The 25,764-nt window shown below is 36.3% G+C and overlaps 1 long non-coding RNA gene across 1 annotated transcript in view; it reads left to right on the top strand.

Annotated features, from left to right (window-relative positions):
• The window catches only part of LOC311438245, a 46,203-nt gene extending 21,443 nt beyond the window's left edge, over nt 1-24,760 (top strand). The window contains exons 2-5 of the long non-coding RNA XR_014694026.1: nt 13,543-13,817; nt 16,051-16,127; nt 23,074-23,293; nt 24,017-24,760. This is a non-coding gene — a long non-coding RNA (uncharacterized lncRNA). The remainder of the gene's footprint in view (nt 1-13,542; nt 13,818-16,050; nt 16,128-23,073; nt 23,294-24,016) is intronic.
• Nucleotides 24,761-25,764: the final 1,004 nt, after the last annotated feature.

Consider the following 25,764-nt stretch of genomic DNA (forward strand, 5'->3'; position numbering starts at 1 on the left):
GGCTATTTCCTTAGAAAACCAGGCTGAAAATATCCAGAGTGAGCTAGAGAAAGCTGATGTAGGGAACCAAAAAAAGGAAGGCTGAACTGTCCCAGGTGTTGCTCCACTGATTCTGCACCAAGACATGATGCTGTTTCCCTACCCAGACTGGCTGTCCATGACATTTTGACAGTGCTTCTGAGCCTGCTGGCCAGCACTGCTTTAAGATCTCCTTGTCTACCTCAAGCCTATGAAAAATTAAGAAGCTGAAGCTAAGACTAATGGAGAGAGCAAAATATTACATTACCTGCTGCATGTTGCTCTCTTGCGCAGCAAAAGCTTTGTCATGGAGTGCAGGACCCACTGCCTGCAAGCAGGTCAGCAGGGACAGAAGTCACAGTATCTGCAAAATGCTTTTCCTTCTGGTTTGTCAGCTAGGGTTACTGGTTTTACTGGAAGTCACACTGCCACAGCCCAGCCTTGGCTTCTGAAGTAGAGCACAGGGAGAGACCAGAGCTCCAAGTCTTACTTAATTCTCTAGCCCGCTCCTGGGGCAACATAGCTACTTAGCCAGGGCAGAGTGTAGCATTACAATCAAGCTCAGAATGAATAAAAGGGGCTCGGAGGATTAAAAAGGCTTTTATGGCTAGGGAAGTAAATACTAAAGAGAAAGAAAGTCCATTAACAGATGAGGGGATGAAATTAATGGCAACTCAAAAATGGGTGAGAAAATAGCCTTGCTAAATGAAAAGTAGAAGGAACAATAAGGAGCTAGAAGGTCCACTGAAAATAACCATTGGTTATCACATCTAAGACTCCACGTTAAATATTTCATTTATCCTCATGTATTAAGAGAATTAGCTAACAAATTTATTCAATCACTGCTTACTATAACTTCGGTAAGTACATCTACATATTCATGCATGACTCGTACTGATGTCATATCAAAGTTTCCAGGTGCTTTCTTAGATGGTATCTTTGTGGCCTTGCCCATCATCTACCCATCATCTGTCTGATCTTTAAGTTGTCTAGCCTCCCCTGTGTTATTCCACTGCTTTCATTGCTTTCCTGATTTTTTTTCTATCCATGTACAACTGTAAGTAAGATTGTCGGCCTTTTTTTTCTTTTTTAATAGAAATATTTTATCTATAAATAAATAGAAATATTTTATCTTTACTACTTATGTCAGTGTATGTGCTTGTTGAATCTCTGCATCTTAAGCATGTGAGGTGGAAAGTCAAATGTCAAATGCTTTCTAAATAATATGTAAACTGTGCAATTAGTAGGCGATTGTGGTTTTTAGGTGATGTGGTTTCAGCACTGTGGATGAATTATTTGTCACCCTTCTCAGACTCAAGCTTCCTGTAGGATGCTGATATTTCTAGTTTTTGCTTCCTTTGATCCTGTGTTACAAGGAAATTAATTTTATTTGGAAGTGGTATCAATGAGAGAACTCTTATGTCCACTTTCTCTGATACAAATAGAAAAATTCAACACTTTCAGTTGTATGGTCAGTTTCTAAACATTCATACACAATTGCAGATTTTCTACAAGATGAATATGGCAGCTGCCAGTCAAATTTTGCAATTTTGCCAAGGCATCATCTTCCTGTAGTGATTTCCCAAGCTGCATTTTCAGATTAGCATGCAACACATCCCTAGTGAAACTGATGGCCCAGATGTTTTTCTGTGTTTCTGCCATCCCATATTGTGAGTAGGTCTTTTAAGTGGCATCTGGTCATTCCACACAGATGTTCAATTGTAGTAGTTTCTAAAGAAAAGAAAGAAAAAGGGGAAAAGGGGAAAAGGGGAAAGAAAGAAAGAAAGAAAGAAAGAAAGAAAGAAAGAAAGAAAGAAAGAAAGAAAGAAAGAAAGAAAGAAAGAAAGAAAGAAAGAAAGAAAGAAAGAAAGAAAGAAAGAAAGAAAGAAAGAAAGAAAGAAAATAAATGAAGAGGAAAAAAGAAAAGCCCCGACAGACACCTGGGCAAATTTACATGGACTTCTCAAGCCACCGTTTCTCACTTACCACATCTCTGCTGTCACTGAGAAGCGTGCTGGAGCTAGCAAGAGTGGTATATCTGTACTACGTGATATTCACTGCCTCACCTTCTATTTGCCAAATCCAAATTACACTAATTCAAAATCCCTCTGTACCTGTCCCCTGGGAGCACAGCCACATGTTTCAGGCTGTGCTTCAGGCAGGACCTGAGCCCAAAGTCATGAGGCACTCTCACTAGTCAGCACAAGGTGGGGGTCGGAGCCGATGGGTATCCTTGATCTTTAGCATACCATTTATTTCATTACATCTAATTTGGTTGATATTATCAACATTATTACACTGATAGTTGTTTCAACTCAGACTAATTTAATTGATAGAATTCTCTGTCCTTGCTATTATATGAGACAATTAGCTCTCATTAGTTCACATTTCACTCATTTTCCACTGACTGATTGCACTACAGACTGATACTTGCTAATATCAATATGTAATGCAATCAGTCAGAGGAAGTGTTGGTACAGTATCTCTAAAAACTATCACACTTATCATTCTGATTGTCTTCGAAGTACCAATATTTTCCTATAACTTAATGGTTTCATAATGTAATATTTTGTATTAATAACAATCTCTTTAAGGTCACACAGTTAATCACATATAGATTAAACAGCAGTTAACTAATGAGGACAGCAACTTATTAATAAATTGCAGATGATACATTTCCGTTACTCAGTGTAACCTTTAAAGAGCAGAGCTAAGACTGAGGGCTGACTTAAAGACTTTTTGCCTCCCTTTTCCTATCTCTTCTTGAGTTTTTTTTTCATGAATTCTAAGCTTTTTTTGTAAGCTATTGTCACAGTCCTGCTGTAACCATATGGGGAGCTTTAGCAAAGCAAGAACATGCAGCTGATGCTTTGATAGAAAAGGTGAAGAGGTTACTTGAATTGTACTACTGTTAATTTGTCCTTTAAGCACCTACAGCGGGGAGTCTATAATGGTAAGAACTGAAGCACAGAGATTTGTCTATCAGATTATTACGTCAGAAATGCTAAAGATTCAAAGGAAAGAAAAGGGCAAAAGGCTTTTTGTATCCAATTTAATATAATCCACTGAGCTTTCACCGAGGCCCATCCGTAAATGCACCAGCAGTTTACTCAGAAAATTGCATGCCTAAATTTCTCTTCTTAAACATTTGTATACCACTGCTCACTGGCATGAATTTCTAGTTGTGTTTATAAACAATAAACTTCCAGTCCTTACATTTTCATGAAGCATGAAATCCCTCAACATGCCAATATAGCACAGATCACTCTGTGAAAAATAATAGTCAAACACTCTCCAATGTGCTATTTGTTAAATCTCAGCTATTCAATAGCAAAGACATTTAATCACCTCTACAGTTAGTCTGAAACAGGCTCATAATCTTTAGAAGGAAACAACCGATGTGGGAAATATAAAAAAGCATAAAATACATGGTTTGCAGTTTAGGACTTTAAAAATTCCCAACAATCATATTTTAAAGAGTAAATCCAAATTAGTCTTAAAGAGTAAATCCAAATTAGTCTTGCTATGCTAAATTTGATGCTGAATAATGACAGAGGACATTTAAATACCATAGTTACTATAATAATCCCTGTTTGAATCATGGCTTCCATGAACTGGGCTAAGCCTTCAGACAGAAACTAATTGCTACAAACACTAATTTTCAAATCCCTTTTGTTTCCTATTGCAGGCACCTCTGGATGCAGAAGGTACCCAATTAGTAGAATTCATGGTTCTGATTGTGCATTGTGGGGCTAGTATAAACACTGCTGATTACTATTCCACTGTAATGGTTGATTTTTATTTATTTTTTTTTCTGATTGCTTAATAGGGCCATCTATTCTGCATCAGGCACTGGCAAGGCTGCTGGTGAAATCAGTTAGGTCACTTTTTCTGGTCATAGTAGCAGGAGGAGCCTTGTGATGGTAACAGATGACTAAAGGCGTAATTATAGGCTATTTAACCACATCTGTTTCCCCACTTAACATTGTTTGCTCAAGTTAGATGTAGTTAAATAAATCAAAAGGAAAATAATGGTGAAGACACTAAAAAATTACTATTACATGGGTAAAACTCTAGGGTTTGTTATAATTACAGAAAACAGAGTTTACAGTGATTTTTAAAAAGCACTAATTTATATTAGAGAGTTTCTATACACATACACTCTGGCTGGTTGCTGCTGATTTTATAGCCTATGTTATTTAAATACCTATTTGTACAGAAAAATTAGTTGAAACTAGAAAAAAAAAATGAAGATAACTATTATGTATTCAATTTAGCTGTATGTTCTTATCCAGTATAATAGTTATATGTCACATTTAGTAACTCTTCTAACTGTTTTGTAATTAAGAACAAATCCCAAAATCTCTCTGTGTTTCTCCAGCCATCCAGGGATACAGTTTTTATCCTTTATTTTTTTTTTCTACAGGTATATCCCTTGTTATCATCCCTTAATATATTACTACTTCATAATCAAATATAGCACATAAGTACATTAAGTGTCATAAAAGTCCATGTTGCACACAGACATATCATCAAACCATCCAGTGCAGCAGGTACAGACATATCTGTATGCCTAGCCAACATCAGCACATGCTTTAAATGTCCACTGCAATATTTTATTTATTTATTTATTTTTGTGCAGGAAAAATGTAGTCAAAATATGCACTAAGTTATGTCAGATAAAGGCAAATAAATACTGGTGTGGTTTTTTGGTTGTTTTTGTTGTTGTTGTGGGTTTGGGTTGGTTGATTTTAAACTAAGGAACTGAAGAATTAGAGCAAATATTGAACTTCTTTATGACGGCTGCCACCAGCAGGCAGATTTTTAGAGCTATCGCTGAGAAAACTACTGTTCTTGTCTACATCCTCCATCAGTGTAAAACCCACTGAAAAAACTGAAGTCTTTCTGATGAAGGCACATGTCCTTACATGTTCAGGCTATGAGTCCTAGTGTGAGACCATCGTATGCTTTAAAATAACACAGCTTGACTCAGGGCAGTGGAGTTCCACATTCTTAAGTCTGATATGTCTATAGCCCTATTTTTATTTTTTCAATTTAGTTTTGGTTGTTTGTTTGTTTTTGGCAGACCGTTGGAAAGAGCTTGGAGTCTTATAGGGGAACTAGTTTGGTTTTTCAGGGTTCCAAGTGCTCAGGGCTGCATTGGAAAATCATTTTGCCTAGATACATTGGATTGGAAAGATGTAGCTTTGTGTCCTCTAACATCCTCTAATATTTCTGACCATTAGAGGGAAAACAAAAACAAAACAAAACAAAACAAAACAAAACAAAAAACAGGAAACAAACTGTTCGAAAAGTAAAAATGTATTTGCAGAAAGATGGGTTAAATAAGCAGTACTATCTTAATTTCAAAGGTGTGGTGGAAAACAGTGTCCTTTCAAAACTAAATGTTCCAGGGTCGAATACAACAGGGGTGTGACGGGAGCTTTCATCAGATGCCAGTGTCAGGACAGGCAGAACCTGTTGACTAAATTAAATCTGTAGGAGCTATTGTTGACACAGGAGGTTCCTATTGTGTGAAATGATCGGGTGACAATTTTTGCTTGGTAACAAGTAGTTGTGACAATGCACATCCCTACTGTGCATGCGCACTTGTACACATATGCTCACCTATGCATATATATCACTTAAGGTCAGATGTGTGATTATGGAGGATTGAAAGATTCACTATTCTGCATGCTGTAAAAGCATCTGTACTTCAATTACACTGCTTGTTCCTGGGATTAGACTCCTCATTTTCATGAGACTCTCACTCAAGCAACGCATTCAAGACTGACCTTATTCATACTTCATCTATTTCCACATGCTGCACAAAGAAAATGAGGCCACTGTTCCTCTTATCATTACAGTCCCATTTCATGATTTTGTTTTCCTCTAAGCTAATACAGCATCTTCCCTTCTAGCACATCTTCCTCTCAGCTCTCCCCTCTGTGTGCTGCCCAAATTCAAACAGCTAAGACATCACTCCTCCTGTGCCTCCCTCCGATGCTTCATTAAATTTAAAATCCTGCTCTCAATTTGACGGCCATGTAACAGCTCTTCTCCAGGTTCTCCTGTGCTATTCAGTCATGTCTCTTACTACAGCTCTTGTGAAAATATATGATTTATTCTTTGACAATTTCTAGTGAGCTGTGACTAAACAGAACTCCACAGAACCATTTGCCCTCTGTAACTGCAGACACTGGAGTCATGTTCCCACGGTCAGAACTCCCCATCTGAGCCAAAACAAAGCATTTAGGAAAAAAAGATGAGAATGTGATACAAATAACTAAGCTATCTATACTATCAACTGAATTTCTTAACAATTTTCAATACAGTCCTTGAGGTGCCTTGTGGACAACCAACCCTCAAACACATCCCATCCTACCTCAGTACTATTAGGAGGGTATGCTCAGGCTCCTGTGTTTCAAGTAGCTGTCACTACCATGTGCTGGAGGCCTTCTCTGGGTCTAAAATAAAATTACATTAAAATTACATTAAAATTACATTAAAATTACATTAAAATTACATTAAAATAAAATAAAATAAAATAAAATAAAATAAAATAAAAAATAATATAAAGTAAAATATAAAATAAAATAAAATAAAATAAAATAAAATAAAATAAAATAAAATAAAATAAAATAAAATAAAATAAAATAAAATAAAATAAAATAAAATAAAGCAGACCCTTCCTACCCCTCCATCTCATTAGTCAGTTCTGGGGACAGTGCTGCTTCTCCATCTGAAGTACAGCAACTCTACAGCACCCTGGCACAGAGACATGTAACACTATATTCATGCACGGACAGTGGCTCAGTGAATTCCAAGAGATGCACGTGCATTTATTGGGCACTGGGAAAAGAGGGCTACAGCCATAAACATGATCTAGTACAATTTATATACAGCCAAATTTCATGGCAAAGTCACAGCCAAACAGGTCTACAGCCTCTGTCTCCCATTACCACCAGGTTCAGGCTGAATTCACTGCTGCTGTAGTGGTAAAGTGCCATAATTTAATCAGAGATAAGCACAGTAGGAGTTCTGACTGCCACTATTTTAAATACGATTTTGTACACTGTTTTCCCTGTGTAATTAGGTTGAGAACCGTCAGAAGCACCTAATACCTATCTGAGGCTGCAGAGCGCTGCCAACAGCTTGACTCCCTGCCCACAGCAGTGTGGTTCGTCACCAGGCAATAGACTTAGTGATGACAAGGGACAATAGACATGAGGTACATCATCTCTTGGTTAGCTGCAATATTTTCTAGTAAAGCTATTTTAGGGAAGTTAGAGCTAACACATATTTTTTTCAAACTTACATGAATGAAGGTATAATTACTTTGCAAAAGAGTACAATTTTCTGTTGCAATGATGAGGAACACCTCTGTGAGTTGACCTGTATTTCTGGCAAACACAACAGTTCAACAGCTTTGCATAAGTTAATGTTTATTTGTCTATATAAAATATTCTAAGCCCATTATTTTAGACTCGTTAATACTTCACTGTTACTCAAACATTACTTTCTTTCCATTTAACTTATTTTTGAAATTATTGTTACAAATTACATCTTAATGTTTTTAAATAAATGCTCAACTAGTTTGCTAAACTGGTAGTGGAGCCAGAAAAGTGTGACCTCAGCTAATGAGCTTCAAGTTAATATCCTGCAGAAAGCATACAGAAGTTGTATATACATACACTATAATTGCATGTGCAATCACAAACCTCCATTTTTTTGTAGGAATTTGCTGCTCTCATAGCAGAGGTGGTAGAGAACACAGAAAGTGCTGGTGGTCAGCTGCAGCAGCTGAGATTTGCAGCATGATCTTTCTCAGTTGCGATGGTGGCAAGCTCTGACAAAGCAGAAGGACAGAGAGCATGGTTAACTATTGTCACTTGTTACAAAGGAAAAATTATTATACTTTTTTTTTTTCACTTGAAAGGAGAATCAGCCCATATTTTTCACTGTCAGTGTTATGTGACTGCCCTAGACTTCAGCAAGATGCTGTTAAACAAACACGTTAGCAATATCACATCAGAACTATCCCTTACAGATAGTTCTCTTACAGAGCCTTAACTCTTAAAAGGACAGTTCTTACAGAAGAACTTTTAAGTGGCCATATAGCATCAGTCCAAAGGTTCGTCTAATACAGCATCCCATAGCCAGAAGCAGATGCCCATGAAAGAGCACAAGAATGGGAAAAAAAATATGATGCATTTTCTTAATAATCTCCCAGGCTTACCGCAGCCTTCTTTTGCCTGGCCCTGTTGGTAATTTGTTATTTTTTATGAAGATTTAAGGATTTTACATTTCTTAAACACATTTGCTTTCACACTCATGTGTTGAGGAGCAGGAAAATACAATACTACCACTGCTGCTGTTTAATGTTTTTTCATTTAATTTGTCTTGTGCAGAGTTAACATATGTTTAGGTGAGTCACTTTTGCATCATACTCAGACATCAAGCTGAAGTTTCCATTCCTCTTCTAGACAGACTGTTGTCATGAACATTTTCTGATAGTACCACTCCTACAAATGCAGAATAGTGTGGAAACTTCACTTGGATAGCAAACATCAAGTAGGTAGAACTCAACCATAATGTTCTACATTATAATAATTATAATTCTACATTATAATCTCTACAAGCAGTAGAGATTATTATACAAAATTAATAAAGGCACAGAAATGTTTCATGTGGTTCCCACTTATAAATCCTTATCTTATTAAGCATTTTAGATTTGAATACTCAAAAATGGTTAATAAAATACATTTAAAAAAAATATCAACTATTTAAAAATATTGCGCTTCATACTTAGGTTAAGTAAATTACAGGATACAGTTATTTAAAAAGTTATTAGAGAGCAGACAAAGATTGGATATTGCTTTAAATCAAAGGATGCAGTATTATTCATCTAAGTTGCAATTTCAAACTTTGGATTTTAAGAGAGAAGAGCCTGGAGCTTTGTTCCTTCCTTGTGTAATAAGTTATTTAAATCTATTGAATTAGATACCTCGCTATGCCAAGTAGTGTTACCAAGCAATCAAAATCTGGAAGCACACAAGTGTCATTGAGGACAAAACATATAGATCACGTATTCTGAAAAGTATGTTACCCTTTTGTGTCAAAAATATTATCCAGCAACTTTGTTCCAACTGGATTCCAACCAAAAAAACAAGACAAGTTGAAAATCAGTGGAGTTAAACCCCTTGGAGAGATGTAATACTGTGAGTATAATTGAAATGTTAATAATTATGCTCATGCTGATAATTACCAAGAATAGTTTGGTATAGTAGTTACAGAGCTCACCTTTAACCCTGGGTCTTGGATTTGATTTCTACCTGGGACTGTATGAAAAGAGTTCAATTATCTCCATCTCCCTTTTAGTGCATGGATTTTCCACCCCATTCACACTTCAGAAATAAACAAGAATAAAAATGGAGAGGGACAGAAAGAACATTTTACGGCCCCTAATTAGCTAATTAGTGTGAAGTTGTTGGTTTTTTTTTTTAATTAAATTTGACAGGAAATGTAATACAGTTTAGACCATTTGGGAAAGACACAAAATGACTGAAAAAATGCAAGCTGAGAACAAAGCTCTACTGAAGACCTTCCTCTACAGTTTATTTTCATATTTTGAGCATAACGTACAAAAATTACAGTGGTCTCGTAATGTAAAGATAATACACTTTGTTGCTGCGCAACAGCCTCATAGCTGCATACCCAACCTTGTCAACACGACACAAACACTTTAGCTCAACACTTATTTCTATTCAAGCTAATGCATAATAAGAAAAGGAATTAAATTACAGTTTATGCACAGGATTAACAGCGGAAGTTCGAACAAATACATCAAACCTACTCAATGTTTTGATGCTGGATTTTAACCAGCCCAATTACATTCATCTACATATAGCTGAAACAAACTGTGAGAATACGTAGCTATCTATGCTATCTCTAACTTGAGGGTTTCAAAGTTTGTATGAAGTTCAGCCTACTTTGGAGTGTATCTCTTAGAACTGAAAACACCATGATAGTATGAGCAAGTCAGCACCTGATGCCCCTGTGCAGATCTACAAGACACTATGCAGCCAGGAATTAAGAAAACTGAAAGGTGTGTTATCATACCAAGTGAAATCTCAGAGAGTTCTGCTGTGCTACACAAAGATTAAGGCCAACATTTACAAACAGTCATTGCTTACAAGATACTGTAATTAGTCTCCATCAGTTACTTACCATTTACTATGGTAAATGCTGGCTTAATCTGTGAATTGTACAAGTTTAAAAAAAAAAAATAAAGACAACAATCAACAACAACAAAACAACCAACCAACAAAATATAGTGGACACAAGCTGCATTCCTTAAGTATGTTAAGAACAAACCAAATGGGCTTTTACTCCATTCTTATTTGGAAACAAAACCATCATTATCTGTACTCTTCTTTCTAAAGCACTATAGATACCAAGATAAAATAGGAAATGAAATGAGATCCAGGCATGATGAAGAAAATATATATTAGGAAATGTATACTCTAGTAACTAAATACCACAACACAGGAAACTAAATACAGCCTACGCCTGAAAATGAATAGGAATTTCCCCTTGGGTTTATATAGCATTCAAAAGGAATTTGAAATCAAGTAGGCTAGGGACAACAACATAAGAGGATTCAGTTTAGCTTAGAACTGAAATATATGTGCCTTTGCATGGCAGTGGACTTTGAAAAATTCAGTGTAATGGGATAAAATCTGCACAGGTAGAAGGAAAGGGAGCACAGCCCTCTCGTACCCAGAAAGTGCTCCAGTTACTGACAGGGCACACTACACGTTGCTCCAGTTCTGTCCTGCTTTCCCTGGCTTTTATTTGAAAATGCTTTGATTTCAAGTCAAATGCTTGGTACCGTGTCATTATACTTGTTTTGTCCCTTTTCTTTCAGCAAGGTAGAGAAATATAAGGGAAACAGGAGGGAACTAGGGCTATTGCAGAGGAGGGAACTAGGGCTATTGCAGTTCAAGCACAAGGCCAAAAATTTGTGAAATCAAGCTGCACTTGCTCTGTGAAGCACCTTAAGTGTTTTATTCCTCATACATGGCAGAGCCAACTTAAAGCTATTTTCTCTAATAAAGTGCTTCAAGAATCTTTATTTCTCTCTGTGCTAAGACGACACCATCCATAATTGCAGAATTAGCCACAAGAGGATATTTATTAAGCCACACTAAAATTTGCCCTCACAGTGCTAGCAGGGTACCTTGTGGATGAGCTATACTTCCATCTGGTAAACATGCAAATTGTCCTACATTTGTCCCATCTGCAGTTTTAAATGCTACAGTTACAACATATGAAATGCTCTGGGCATCACACAAAAGCCTCAGCAGGGATTTGAGAGCAGCAGCCCGCCACATGCCCCACTGCTAGCACCGATGGCACTGCACCCTGGCATATCTCACTTAGACTGTCTCAAGCCATCAGTAAGTATGTCAGAGTGCGTGCCATGATGCATGGTGTTTATCTGCACAAACTCTGCAAGAAGCAGTGTGCTTGGTGTGTCAGAGCTGTCCAACTTACCATAGCAGCAAATAAGATACTGATAGGAGGGTTGGCCCAAAGCCCAGTAAGGAATCCTGTCCTAAGCCTCACAGGAAAGGACAATATACGTTACCCAAAACAGAGGAGAGCATTGGAAAGGCCTTGCCATGCATATTTCCATTATCTGTGAGAGATGTCATACACAGGTGCACAATGCTTCAGCATCATACAGTGCCACAGTTTATTCTCTGGCTGTATATCACCTGTGGTGTTGCCACTCACTAAAATAGATAAATAAATAATTAAAAAATCCACAACTATCAACCAGAGTGTTACGGACATGGTTACCTATCAATTAAAATGTATTGTGAAATTTTTGAAGTGGTAGAAGGCATAAACCTACAGGGAATGCAAGAGTCACAGGAAGGAATAGGGCAGGGAAGAAGAACCCCCCCTGGCTTAACATAATCAAAGGCTTTGATATTAAATGTACAGGTGCTGCACTGCACCCACAGAGTTTCAAAACAGTGAATATAAGGTTTTTCTTCCCTGGGTTTTAAAACAGGAAAAATACTAAAACCCAAGTGAAAATGGGAAAATAGAGAATCCATTAAAGATATTCTCACAGTAGGGCACAATAGGCTTTCTATTTAGCAGCTCACAGCTAAGGCGTTTGCAAACTGTATAGTTATCAAGAAAATGATAGATGAAGGAATTTAAAATAGTAATTTCAAATAAGTATTTCTTTGGCCTTGCTCTACTTTATTTCACAAGAGGAGTTTACCTACAAAATGTTTAGACATCAAAGAATTCTGGCCTTGAAACTCCTCTCACACCTGCTTTATGCTGGTACCTCTTATGTCCATGATTTCTTTCAAAATATAAATAATTCCACTTCTTCATGGATAGCTTGACTTATTTGTGTCCCCAAATCCTCTGATTTCTAAAGAACGGAGATTGGTGCTATTGGTCATTCCATATGTACTCCATTTTTTCCCCGTATTAAAGGTCCTTCTTTTTGAATTAGAATTTCAGTACATGTGAGGACCTAAAGGAAATGCAGCATTTCAAGTGTGGATGCATTAATGCTGTGTGTCTTGCAGACACTGTTACTTTGAGTTTGTGTACTGCCTCACAATACATTCCACCACAAGCATCCTGGCCTTCACTCTGTAATTTCATATCCATTTATGTATATCCATATATTCATATCATTAAAACTCTACCCATTCCTAAAGTTACTGGTACCTGAAGAGATAATCCTCAGTTTGTATCCAACCTGTTTATCTGCTTTCACGTGCCATATACATATACTTTATATGTATATGTATATATACATATATACATATACTTTACACTTACTTTATACTTTACTTTACACTTACTTTATACATATACATATACTTTATACTTTACATATACTTTACACTTGCTGGTATTTAATATTATGTCAGATGCAATTTTTCACGGTCATATACTTTCCAAGCTTCTCATTTTTCTCCTGATTTTGTCACAGTGAATGTGCAAATCTTGTGGTAATACTTCTGTTTTCTTTGCCCTTAGTTTGCTGTTTCTGGATTAGCACATTGTCTCATGTGTGCAGGCAACTCCAACATGAAATCTATTGCCTATTGCACACTTACACAGGGCTGACAAAGGTCTCGGACAGGTCACTTACTCTGGGACCTGGCAATACAGGAGACAGGTGCCTGGGGTATTCCTCACACCTTTTGTCCCACTTCTCCCAGCCTGTTTTGACAATTTCCAGGCTCTGCCAGTTGATTTCCTTATCAGAAAATGGAAAAAAATGTGAAGAGACTGCAGACAGGCAAATACTTTGTTTGATCAGAGAAAAGCAGTCTTTGATACATGGTTATCCTTCATGGATTTCATATGTTTACGGACACGTTTGCACACACATACTAGCAATATGATTTATGCAAGTTAACTCCTCTGTCTCCTTCTTTTCTTTAAAGTACACGTTTTATATGGTATTTTCTACAGGCACAAACTGGTAATCAGACACCAGCTAAGCCAGGGCTTGTCACCACATCTGGCAGTGCTTCCCTCTGCCTGCCCTCTGCCAGCACCCAGTGCCGCAGCCAGCGGGTGCCAGCCAAGGAAGGCAGATTCCCAAGCATCGCGCTGCTCTCACTGGGGCTCCTCTACTTCACATCACCGCCCAGCTGCAGCACAGCACAGACCTGTTCTGCCTAGGACCAAACCAGCTGCATCGGGTACCACTCCTACTCGAAGCAGAAGCAGCCTCCTTGTATATGGTAACTTTTCTTTTTTCTTCTTTTTCCAACTGTGTGCTTTTATGCTCTCTGTGAAACGACACAAACTTCCAATGCATTCCCTCTTCAAACAAATGCCATGTTCTTCCACCTTGATCAGCCTTTTCCTTGTGTGTAGATTATGGTTCACATTAAAATTGAACAGCAATACCTTACTACATTCACAGCACTGCCAAAAGGAAAAGAAATTTACCTTAACTTGTCCTTTATCATTCTGTGCAGACTCCATGCTGGTTCATTGGATGTTTTGGATTCTCTGACTGATTTCCTTTGGAAAATCACTGACCGTGATTTTTTAGACACCTGTTATTTTTCACCGTTTCTTTGTAAATAAGTAGGCCTTTTTTACACTAAAACATGTTAGCTTGGTTATAGAGCTTTTTTTTCCATTTTTCCACAAACACCGTTCTGTTGAAAATGGAGTCCTAGGGCACTGGTTCTCTGCTTGTCTTTGTAAATTGACTATGCTTTTTGTTGTTGATGTTGTTGCATGCCCTCCCTCTTCCCTCTGTCTTCTTCATATTTCTATGGCTAGAAGACAAAACTGAGCTGGTTATTGAGACAGTATCATTTATTTGTGTTCTTTAAGCAGGCTGCAGCAGAGCCAGAAGATAATGGGCACCTCATTTATTCAGGCTTTGAATGATCATATTTAATTCCCAGTGACAGCTGTCTTCACTGCATTAGCATTGCAAATCAGCTCTGTTTTGTAATGGCCTTCTATTGAACATGATTCAATTATGTGTGGTCCATAGTGAGGCAGGATACGGTCTTAGTATCTATAGCAATATTTCTGCAAGCTGCTGCTCTTTACACTGCTCACATTTAAGCTGTCTGTTTACCACAATGCTTTCCTTGAACTACACTGAACTCTCTTCATTTTGCAGCTAAATAAAGAAGAATGAATATAATTCGTAAAAGCAGTTATCTGGTCAGACATATTACATACCCCATCTTCTTTACACATGCCTGGAATCAGGAAACACTTGTTAAAATAATTGTTATTATACTTAAAACATTTATATTACAAAAGTCATTAAAGTGGATTTAAATGATTATAGTGTTAAATGGTACTAAGTACTAAAGCTCAAAGCTGGTTTGAAGAAAGATTATAATAACATTCCAAACAAGTAAATTTTCTTTTAATGTCAGAGCTTCCCAGGAAAAGGGCAACAAGGCTTAACACCTATAAAGCAAGCTAAAAAAACACAAAATTTTGAAAACACAGTTTCAAAAGGTTTGAAAAGTCCTATCTAATTTACTGTGAAATGGCTAAATCCTGCGCACCATATATTCCAGTCCTTCTGCATCTGGGGCTGACGTACAGATTACATTTCAGACTAAGCTGCTAAAGGTCTGGATCACATCACTGTAGCTTAACAGGTCTGTCTCCTTGTTATAACATAAAAAAAAAAAAAAAAAAAAAAAAAAAAAAAAAAAACTTTCTAAATTCTGATTCCGCTTGTAAGGCAAGTCCTCCTATTGTGTCAGGCAGCCTCAAAAAGAAAAGCTTCCTCTGTACAAATCCTGCAAAAACATGCTTCTGTCAGTGCAAGGCAAAGCACAAACCTTACCCTTTTCTTCAGGATTTCCACTCCTGTGATCTGTAAAACATTCCACACTTGCAGAAATCGCATTATACACAATGCCACTGTCTCCAGCCTCAGGGATCTTTTAGCACCCTTCATCTTACTGATGAAGTGCTCATATGGCAGAAATATCTTACTTGTTCCACACACTAGAGTGCTGGACCATCATTCCGAAGTATCTTGTCAAACAATGCAAGGGAAGGGTTGTTAGTCATACACTACTTGGAATTGTTTAAAGATCCCCTCTAGCTAACAATGATAGAGCAATTACGGTGTCCCTCCTGCGGGACCCCAAGTCTGAGGCTGGACCTGGGCTGGAAGGTCACAGACACTCTTGTAAGATGCCATTCCCTCAAATACTGCTGCACCGGACACTGCTGTGCATTTACAACTTTCTTCCAATATGATGACCTCCAGATAAAGAGGCACTCTTCTGTCACAAAAGTAACAATTCAGCTCCTCTGCTTATGCACTGCTTTCCTGAGAGAGAAAAATGACATAGAGGTGTAGAAGCAAATGTGCAACTCATTTTGACTGTTGAGAACCCAGAAGAGAAGAAAACCTAAGAGGAGTGCTATGTATTTTAAGTTTTGATCTTAATTTTCTTTTCTATTTTTTCCCTACAGAACAACCCATTAGAAATGTCTTTGCTAACTTCCAAGTCTGAACAAGAGGGCAGCTCAGCAAGGAACAACTTGTATGGGTATTTCTAACCTTTTCCTCAAGCCGGATTGTCTCGAGAACACAATCTGAAACTGATATCTGTCTTTTCTGACCATATTCTTAAGGATGACTTCATTTTTTTCTTTTTTAAACCTGCATTCACACCTTTCCCTCTCCACTGTTCCCTATGACATATACAATTTTCTGTCAAGATTCTGGACATTGCCATTTCTTGATTATGTTCTTAACTTCGTTTATGAGGTTATACTACATTTTGGAAAACACAACATTTATATGAAAATAATGACCACTTCATCACTCATATAGGTGATTCACATTTTTTAAAATAAGACCCATCCATTTTTAATGGCTGTTTATTTTACACTTTAGCAGTGTCTCAGGACCCAGTCCTCAGAGTTATTTATGGATTCAGTGCCCATCAGCTTAGGTGTTAGATGAAAAATTTGGCTGTATATTTTAAAGAAAGGAAGTGCCAATATTTCAAAAATTAATGTTAAATTGTATTTAAAATCTACTTTGTTCAGACCTCCAGAAAAAGAAGATGTCTCTTTTATTTCTTTTCTTCTAATTTGCTTGAACCTTTCTGCTGATTAAAAGCAGTCTACCAAAGGACTAAAATACTTGATAATGGAATAAACCAGTCTCCATCAAATTAAGAGTTGTATTCTCCACACTCTTCACAATCAGAGATTTAAAAACAAAAAAAAAAATGTTAAAAGGGAGTTGTTCAGTTCTCTTTCATATCACTCCCCTTACTTTCTGGAATAATACCCACAAAGGTTTAAAGTAAAATTAGCTTCCTTAACAGAAACTAATTTTATCAGGGATACAATTTTCCTTGTGGATGAGTAATGGAACCACAAAAAAAGAGCAAAAAGAAAGCCTGCACCACAAACTCTACAGGAAAGAACAGAGCAAAATAGTTTGGCAAATAGATTAGAGGAGAAACAAGATCTTAACTCTACCTTTTAATTTCTTTCTTCCACTGAAAAAATAAATGAAGGAAATATTTATTTCATTAAATGTGAATATCCAGGATTTCCAGTAGTAAACAATTCCACTATGGCGCACATTAAGAATACTTGTACATATTAGAGTATCTTCCTTTTCCATCACAGTCTTTCACCTCAGAAGCATTGCACTGTAACTGGAAAGGAAAAACAAGTACAACGTCTACACTGTGGCAGAGGCTGGTTACACTCCTGGTGGAGTGTAGTCTCATGCTTTGGCAGCCAGTCCCAAGGTCCATACTATCTGACACTGCTAGATTGCTCTCAGGTTCATATTTTTAGATGCTGATCTTCATACAAAACATTTTTTGCCTAAGAAACATCTGTGTAACCATAGTATCTCTCTTGCATCTATTTTCCCCCTCCTGTAATCATTATTAACCCAAATCCCTAAGGTATTACAAGTCCTAAAGCTGCAGAAGTCAACCAATATCACCTTTCGTATATGCTTTGCTATTATGTAAGATTGGTCATGTTTACAGTCAATTACAGGGGAAAAAAAATAAAAGGAAATTTCTTTCTATATTGCTTTGTGTAATGGATACTAATGAAAACTTCCTCCACCTGTCATATAATTTGGTGCAATTAATGCAATTTGTTCTGGTAATTGTAAAATGTTCAGGACCAGAGTTCATGAAATATGAATCACATCCCATTTCAATATTTATCATCCTGTGCTATCCAAAGATACCATTAATATACAAATAACTTCATTGAGAAACAATAAAGATTTCTAGAAAACAAATAAACCTATTAGAGAAGTAAGGAAATGTAAAGTAAATCCCATAACATCCTCTCATTTTCAACTGGAGGCAGACATGCTTTAGCTTTCACCTACCAGAGGCCATCGTCTTGTAGCCAGCCTTCCAAAATAATTTCTGATCAACCAATTTGTTGTAGTACTTTGAAATTGTTTGTGCTATTGTGTCTGCCCCAGATGAGTTGTTCCAAGTACAAAGGAAATTAATGCAAATAGATCAGTGAGGGAAATAAAGCTGAGTCATCTCAATCTCATGCTGATTCTGCCCCATGTATTAGTCCTAGTTAAGAAGCATATTAATTAATAGATAAAAAATATTAAAATATAATTATTAAGGTATCTGCCTAGACCTTCAAGTAGATGAAGAAGCCTGTGTTTGTGGGCTAAATAGAAGTTGGTGTCTTGCAGATAAGATGATAGGTAGGTTGTCAAAAGCCTTAAGAATGAATCCACAGTATAGGTTTGGTTATGCCAAGTGGACTTTTGTAAAGCAAGGGAAGCAAAGGTAAGGGAAACATAGGAAGAAAGATTCTTCAAATAGAAAAGATGTGTTTGGTTTCTTAGATATACAACTCATAGAAGCTTGTTGATATTTGATTGGTTGGCTGGTTTGGTTTTCTGTTTTGTTTTGTTTTTTTACCAAGAGCAACAATTGTTAAATCATAAAGTGTAGAGAACAATATTTTATAAAATGAGTTTCTAATAGAGGAATGCAGGTAAACAGTGACAGTTTACATGAGTTTAAAAAACAAGCAGTCAACAATTGCTGATGTAGGAATAGACAAGTGTTTGTTTATTATTTCCCAATTTCCCCTCTCATTAATTAATTTAAATGGGAAATGTTTAATATGGGGAATGTTGGCCAGTAAACTTTGAGCATACTCCAGTAATCTATAAATAAATGAATTATGTTAAATTATCACAGGTATTAATAAGCCTTTTAAAATCCATATAGTCTACAAATATATATTTAATTTGACCTTGACTGATCTTCATACAGAGTATTGCTTAAATAACAACTAGGAGCAAAGCCAAGATTATAAGATTATAAAATTATTTCCTCAAAGATAAATAGGACAGTAGCATTTTAGCATTTCCTGGTTTCCCATTCTGTTTTATAAACTTTTTTTTTTTTTTTTTTTTTTTTTTTTTTGTGGAATGCAGTTTATTTTCTCTTACATTCCTTTCTTCCATACGTATTCTCTGTACTTGATGTATGTTAATTCACGACCACCATTTTTAAAAGGCCTTAAAGGGCACTATAGATAGAACAAAGAGAAGCCAATTCCCTGAGTTCTCTGTGGACAAAGAAGTCAGATTAGCAAGCTTCTGTTACAAAAGAAGCTCTCCAGCAATTTCAAATGTCTGGTTCAAATTAACAGTTGTCAACTAAATCAAGGAGACTGAAGCTGAGAAGTTAAGCAAGATAAACATGTGAAATTGCTCATGAAGAGCTGAACCCAATCAAATAACCATTTTATCAAATTCCAGTACAGTTAAATGAATTAAGTATGGTATTATTAATATGGTGAAATGGTCCCCTCGCTTTCTAAGACTCTGGTTGTCATTCTCATGAATGCCGTGGCCACTTAGAGCTCAGCAGCAATGCTGGAGATGAAACTCAGAGGTTACTACTCTGAAAGCAAAGCCCTGAGCTCCACAGCTGGTGAAAAATCTGTATTGACTTGCAGTCCAACAGAACATATGACAAAAATAGGGTTGATTACTTTAAACATTCAAAGAGTTTTGAAAGATAGTTTATCTTGATTTTAAGATGTCAGGTAATGTTTATCACACCACTTAATCTTCACTGTTAAAAATGATCGTTTCAAATTTGTTGGCATCAATTGTTGGCATTAAAAGACATTCCATGTCTTTTTATACAGGCTCTTTTCTATCTGTATGTTTCTACCACTTTCTTCTGGCAAACGATCACTCTAGAACACTGTTTCTTAATCTGATTTCCAGGCAAAACCATTACAAAAAACACTCAGCAACAGGCAACTGCATTTACAGTAGACAACTGCATAGTTACACATGCCCATACTCACAAGCAAAAATAAATAAACAAATAAATAAATAAATTAGAATAATATACTAGAATATATGTTTTAATAAAAAATATTTTGATGCTGCCATATACCAAACCACTCTGAAATAAATAAATTATCTTTGGGTTTTTAAAGGTTGAAAACACAATAGAATACAGTATAACTAAGGCATTTAAAACTTAATGACAGTTTACAAGTGTCAGTTAGTGCAGTTCTGTGCACCGTAATATTGTTCAGTACCACATGAAATCAATAGTTGAGTAAGGAATGCTCCAGATTTTATCTTAAGGAAAAGTCCTCCCTCTTATATAATAGTGCCCTAACACTGGGGTTGGATGTGAAAGGTTGCAAAACATGGGAGATATGTTGGCATGGCATTATCCAAGACATTCACACTTTAAATATATTGTGACATATAAGATTAGCTGTATAAACAGCACACATTGTGTCTGTTCAACGTGTTATGGTATTTTAGGATTACTAAAGTCATATACATATGCCCACAAAACCTCTATCAATATAACTATCCTTTTACTTCTCTTAATCAAGAACAAAACAGTTATTTCTGAGCTTATAGAACAAATGAGTTAAAAAATCAGTGATGTCTTCATCATGAATATTTGTCCATATCAGAATGGAGGCTCCTGGAACAATTACTACGTATCTAGGCAGCAGCACTACAAGTGAATGTGAATTAGCATCACTACAGATTATTCCAATAGTTCCTATTCATCACAAACAACAACAGCTTCAGGAAAACATAGCACTACCACATGTGACCAGACAGGGAATATAACTGAAAGCACATTTTCAAATCAAGAAAGTAGTCTAAAGACTATCAAAAATACTAGTATATAAGGAAGCCCACAAGACAGTGTTCAAAATTAGAATATTTAATTGAATTTCTTAACAATTTCTGAGAACTGCAGCAGAAAAGCTCTTATATGTGCAATACAAAAGGTTATAAGCAGACAATCCATTCAGACAGTGACCTTGCCAGCCAGTACTGCGGGATAAAAAAAATAAATATAACAGCACCATTCCATGTCACATTCTCCAACACCCTTATTGCTCTACCTCCCCACAGAAATGTCATGCAAATAATAGAGGATAATCCAAGTTAAATTGTGGTCCATACATGAAAAGGTTTTGGAAAACATAATTAGTGTTAACATGAAAAATGTTTTTCACGTTATCTCCACAGTTTTTATTCTAGCAAAAGAAAGGAAATAAGCCAGCTCCCTCCCATTCTCCCTTGAGTTATTAGTTATCATGAGTATAACTACATGCAAGTAGTACAACAGCTCTAGATCCTGCATTTATTTTTAATTGCTGAACTAGGTTTTGCAAATAAACACAAGGAACAAACATGTTGTGTAATATGTTCATTTTGGATCAATCCTTTTAAAAAAAGTCAGTCAACTCTGTTTATTTGACAATAATTCTAACAGCAGAACCTGTGTTGCTAAGAAAAAGTGAATAAATATTTTCAGAGATTACAAACTGCATACACTTAATGCCATTATCACTTTATCAGTATCATATGCCTAGGGAAGAAGAGGAACCATTATTCACACCTTAAATTAGACTCACCTCCCTGGGCTGGTATTTGGCAATCCAAAAAGCAACCTCATTTCTAGAGTCCACAACAAATTTGCAGAGGTAACAGTCAGTAAGAAGATGGATTTATTTTAAAAACATTTATACCTATATAAATATATAGGTACATATATGTATACACACCGGTCCCAAATAGTATTATCTACCTTACGTACAAAATCCTTTACGAATATAGCCAGACTTTGTTATCTGCATCTTAATAGTGTGAAATAACAAAGCCTTAGAAGTTTTACTTAAAAATGCAGAATAACAGCAGGAACTGAATGCTGTTCTTTTCACCTAATACTTTCTCTCCACTAGCCCATAGATATCAAACCTACACTGATATTGGGTCATCCAAACAACACTACAAATTTTCCACATTGAGTATTCCTACTCTGGCCAAAATGCAGATCCTATTTCTATTCTGGTTTCATTGAACTGTCATTCCAGGAGTTTAAGAAGTGAGTTCAGAATATTTCTGCAAATAACTACTTGGTTCAACCAGCTGCAAACATATCAGATGTAATCAAAAAGCAATTGGCAGTGACCACATGCATTAAGCATGCCAGAGTGGATGAGAACTTAAAAGCTAAGATCAAGAGAGTAATTTGGAAATCTAATCCTCACTGATACCTGCATCCAATTTGCATCTCAATTTTTGGCACAAATTCCTCAAAGCACCTAAAATTGGCCACTAAAGCATGTGCAACAGCACCTGAGCCCTACTCAGGGACAAAGTGACAGGGTTCTTGGAGTCTAAGTCCCAAGGGCCGGAATGTTGATAAGGTCCTCAGGACTGTGCTGTCTTAAGCCACAGTCTTATGACCTGAAAGGACTATTCAGCCATTTGCTGTTGTACAATATAGCCAATGCTGGATGTACCTCTACACAGTGGTGTTCCCAGGTCCAGCACCAGACCTACTACTCATACAGCTGGAGCCCTCCTGGACACCTCTTGGAGTCATGCACAACATGGGTGTTTTATATGAAGCTGGGGCTGAGTTTAACATAGCCAGACACCTTACGCTGGAAGCAAGTGAACAAGTCCCAGCTACCTTAGGAAGCTGCACAAGTAGCCGGGTGCCCATCAGACAGGGCCGTTCATTCTTCATCTTTCAAAAATTCAGGCAGTACAGTAGTACCTGTCTATAAATTTTAAATATATAACAGAACACTTGATTCCAGATGTTCATCTCAACATTTCAGTGGCTGATGTCAATATTAACAGCCAATCTTTGCTTTTCTGTCATTATTCCCATCTCACAAGTACTAAGGGTATGATTCTGCCTCAAATATTTAGGGCTTTTTTTGCACAATACTCTCAACTCATTCAGCCTTGCAGTCAAAAGAATCTAATTTTCTCTGCCCAGAAAGGGGGGAGGAATACCCCTCTAACACTTCACAGATCTTCCACATGCTGATTCCAGAGTTATGTTTTTGTTCATATTGGGCCTTGACAGAGAAAGGATTATTGTCACATTAGCTCTGCAGACCTGTGAAGACACCCGTGTTCTCTGACCACACTGTTTTCTGTTCCCACAGAAACCACATATTTAGTGGGGGCAGCCCTTGAAATGAATGGAAGTCTCAGCATTCATACAGTAATAAAGGACTACAACCACCTGGATTACTGTTCTTCTGGTGCTATTTTATAAATACAAAGATATTGAAAATACTGAACCATTCCTTCCTTCCCTGTTTTTGCTTTACTGAAACAAGACTGTAGAGAAACTGAATTAACATCTTTTGCTAGATCATGTAGGTACGTCTCTCATTTGCCCTTCACCCACACTGTACTTACTGTTTTGAATCTCAATCTATGTGTTCTGTTTCATTCCTTATTCAAAGTAATATTTAAAATATTTGTATGTTCTTAGATATATGATAAATGCATAAAAGGAACATTTGATTGAAGGTTTTGATTGGAAGCTACATGAAATTTAATCATGCAACCCCAATGAATACCTGGCTAGCTTTTATGCTAAGAATAGGCCGGTGGAAAGGATAGCAGAATTCGAGCTTACATATTTATTATTGAATAAACCCTATTTTCTGTGCTGTTTTCCATAAAAACAGACATGCTAGATCAAACTAAAAGATTTTTCTCAGCCAGTGGCCAGAAGCTGATATTTAGAAAAAAGAACATATGAAAGAGGGAAAGTAGAGTGCTAGTTGCCAGCTACTCCTGTTTAAAATCATCGACCTCGTATTTAATAGCTTTTCATGGTCTTTCCTTTATAGAACTGTTTAATCACTTTGGAACTTTTTTGTAATTTTGGCATCCCATGAAATTGAATTTCAAAATATAATATTCAAATATAATATTCTTAAGCAGAAAAGGTCTTTCTTATGTTTGTTTTAAACCTGCTGCCTAATAGTTTCCTTGGGTACCCCACAGTGAGTAATCATTCCCTATTCAGTTTCTTCGTGTCATTCATAATTTTACATTCCTCTATCACACCCACCTTTTGTTGTGTCTTTCCAGGATGAAGAGTACAAGTACAATTCTGATACAGAAGCTGCCTCATACCTCCAACCTTCCCCTCTGCTGTTCTGCCCTTTCCGAGTCTACATATCCTCCAGCAGTTCCACAAAGCATTCACTGTGTGGCACTCTCATCTGTATATGCAGGGACATAATCAAGCTTTCTGTTTCTTTTTTATTATTATTACTCTTTTCCTAATACTTCTGAATATTGTTTGTCTCTTGATAGCTGCTGAGAACTGGGATGATGTTTTTAGGGAATTAATCAGAATAGCTCCAAGATCTTCTTTGCTAATTTAGAATCCACCACTGTGAGCTTCATAATTGCAATTGTTTTTTTTCTCAGGAGTATTGCTTTGCATTAATTTCTCACCCAATCATTCTATGCAGTAAAATCCTTCTGCAGTTCTTTGCAGAAAGTTTTGGCTATCTTGAGAAATTTTATATCAGTGAAAAATTGTTTCCTAATCTCCTCCCTTTTTTTAGAGATGTTAAGATGTTGAATAGCAGACAGCTCCATTCATCCCCCTACTAAACCTTTTGGAAAATGACCACCTGTCGTATTCTTTTTTATTTCTCTTTTCTTTAACATATTACTAATTCAGGAAGAAACTTATGTCCACTTATATCCAAAATGGTTATTTTTTATTAATCGTTGTTAAGACAACTATTAAATATCCAAGTATGTAATGCCAAGTTTTGCTGATTTTTCCCCATCATTACACATTAAAACACTGTCACATACTTGTTCTGGTCTTTTTTTACATTTCAGCTAATCTGCTCACTAGAGAATTGAGATACACTAATGAATTTCAGTCTCACACTCTTCAGTTCAGGTTCTTTGAAAAAGATTTTTTTTCTTTAGTTTAAATCTTTCTTGAATGCTTCTTTGATACTTTGTCAGAACTACAGTCAGCCTTCCTCCTTTTGTATTTTAAATTCTGTAATTAGTTGTGTCAATGCTTTTAGCAAGTCAATGTTCAACAACATTTTGGGCTTGTTTCATAACAGTTAAAAATTAATTTTCTATGTTCTCATTTTTTCTATGTTTCTTTTCCTAGAATTTTCTATGTTCTCATTTGGACAGAAGTTCCAAAACTGAAGTTTTTGCTAATACCTCTAATAGTCTTCTGAAAGCATTTTAGCCTTTGAAACAACTCGTCTAATTTCTTTTGAGAAAAGTTCATCTGTATGCACTTTCCTGTTTGAAGTTATATTATGGTGGGAAGATGGGCATGGAATTCTTTTTCTCTGCCTTCAGTTATATTGAATTTGAGAAGGCTGTGACCAATATTACAGACCAGATTATGATTATGATTTTACAACAGAATTTCAATAAATAAATACTTTTTATTTTCATCACAAATGTCTAATCATTCATTACTGGATTAAAATAACTGCCTTAGGAACAGGTGTGTGCACTGCATGGCATATAGTTAACATAAAAAATCTGATTTAAATTACTGCCACTAAGTGAGAAACTGGAATAAAATATATGTTGTCCTGGATTATTTGTGAAATATTATATTATTATGATTACCTTCATCTATTAAGTAGACCTTTTCATTGTTGTTTTAAAACTGATTTAGTTCATTGACCTGACTAAGCCTGCCTTTTCCATGGATGTGTAGAACCTTTCACCTGAGATAAAGATTAGACATTGCATTTCATCATTCAACAGGAACACATAAAATCTATTTATATTGCAAGGAAAATAGATCATTTTAATCATTTCAGCAATCCCTATTT

Source organism: Aythya ferina (assembly GCF_964211825.1).
Source record: "Aythya ferina genome assembly, chromosome: 5".
Classification (NCBI taxonomy): domain Eukaryota; kingdom Metazoa; phylum Chordata; class Aves; order Anseriformes; family Anatidae; genus Aythya; species Aythya ferina.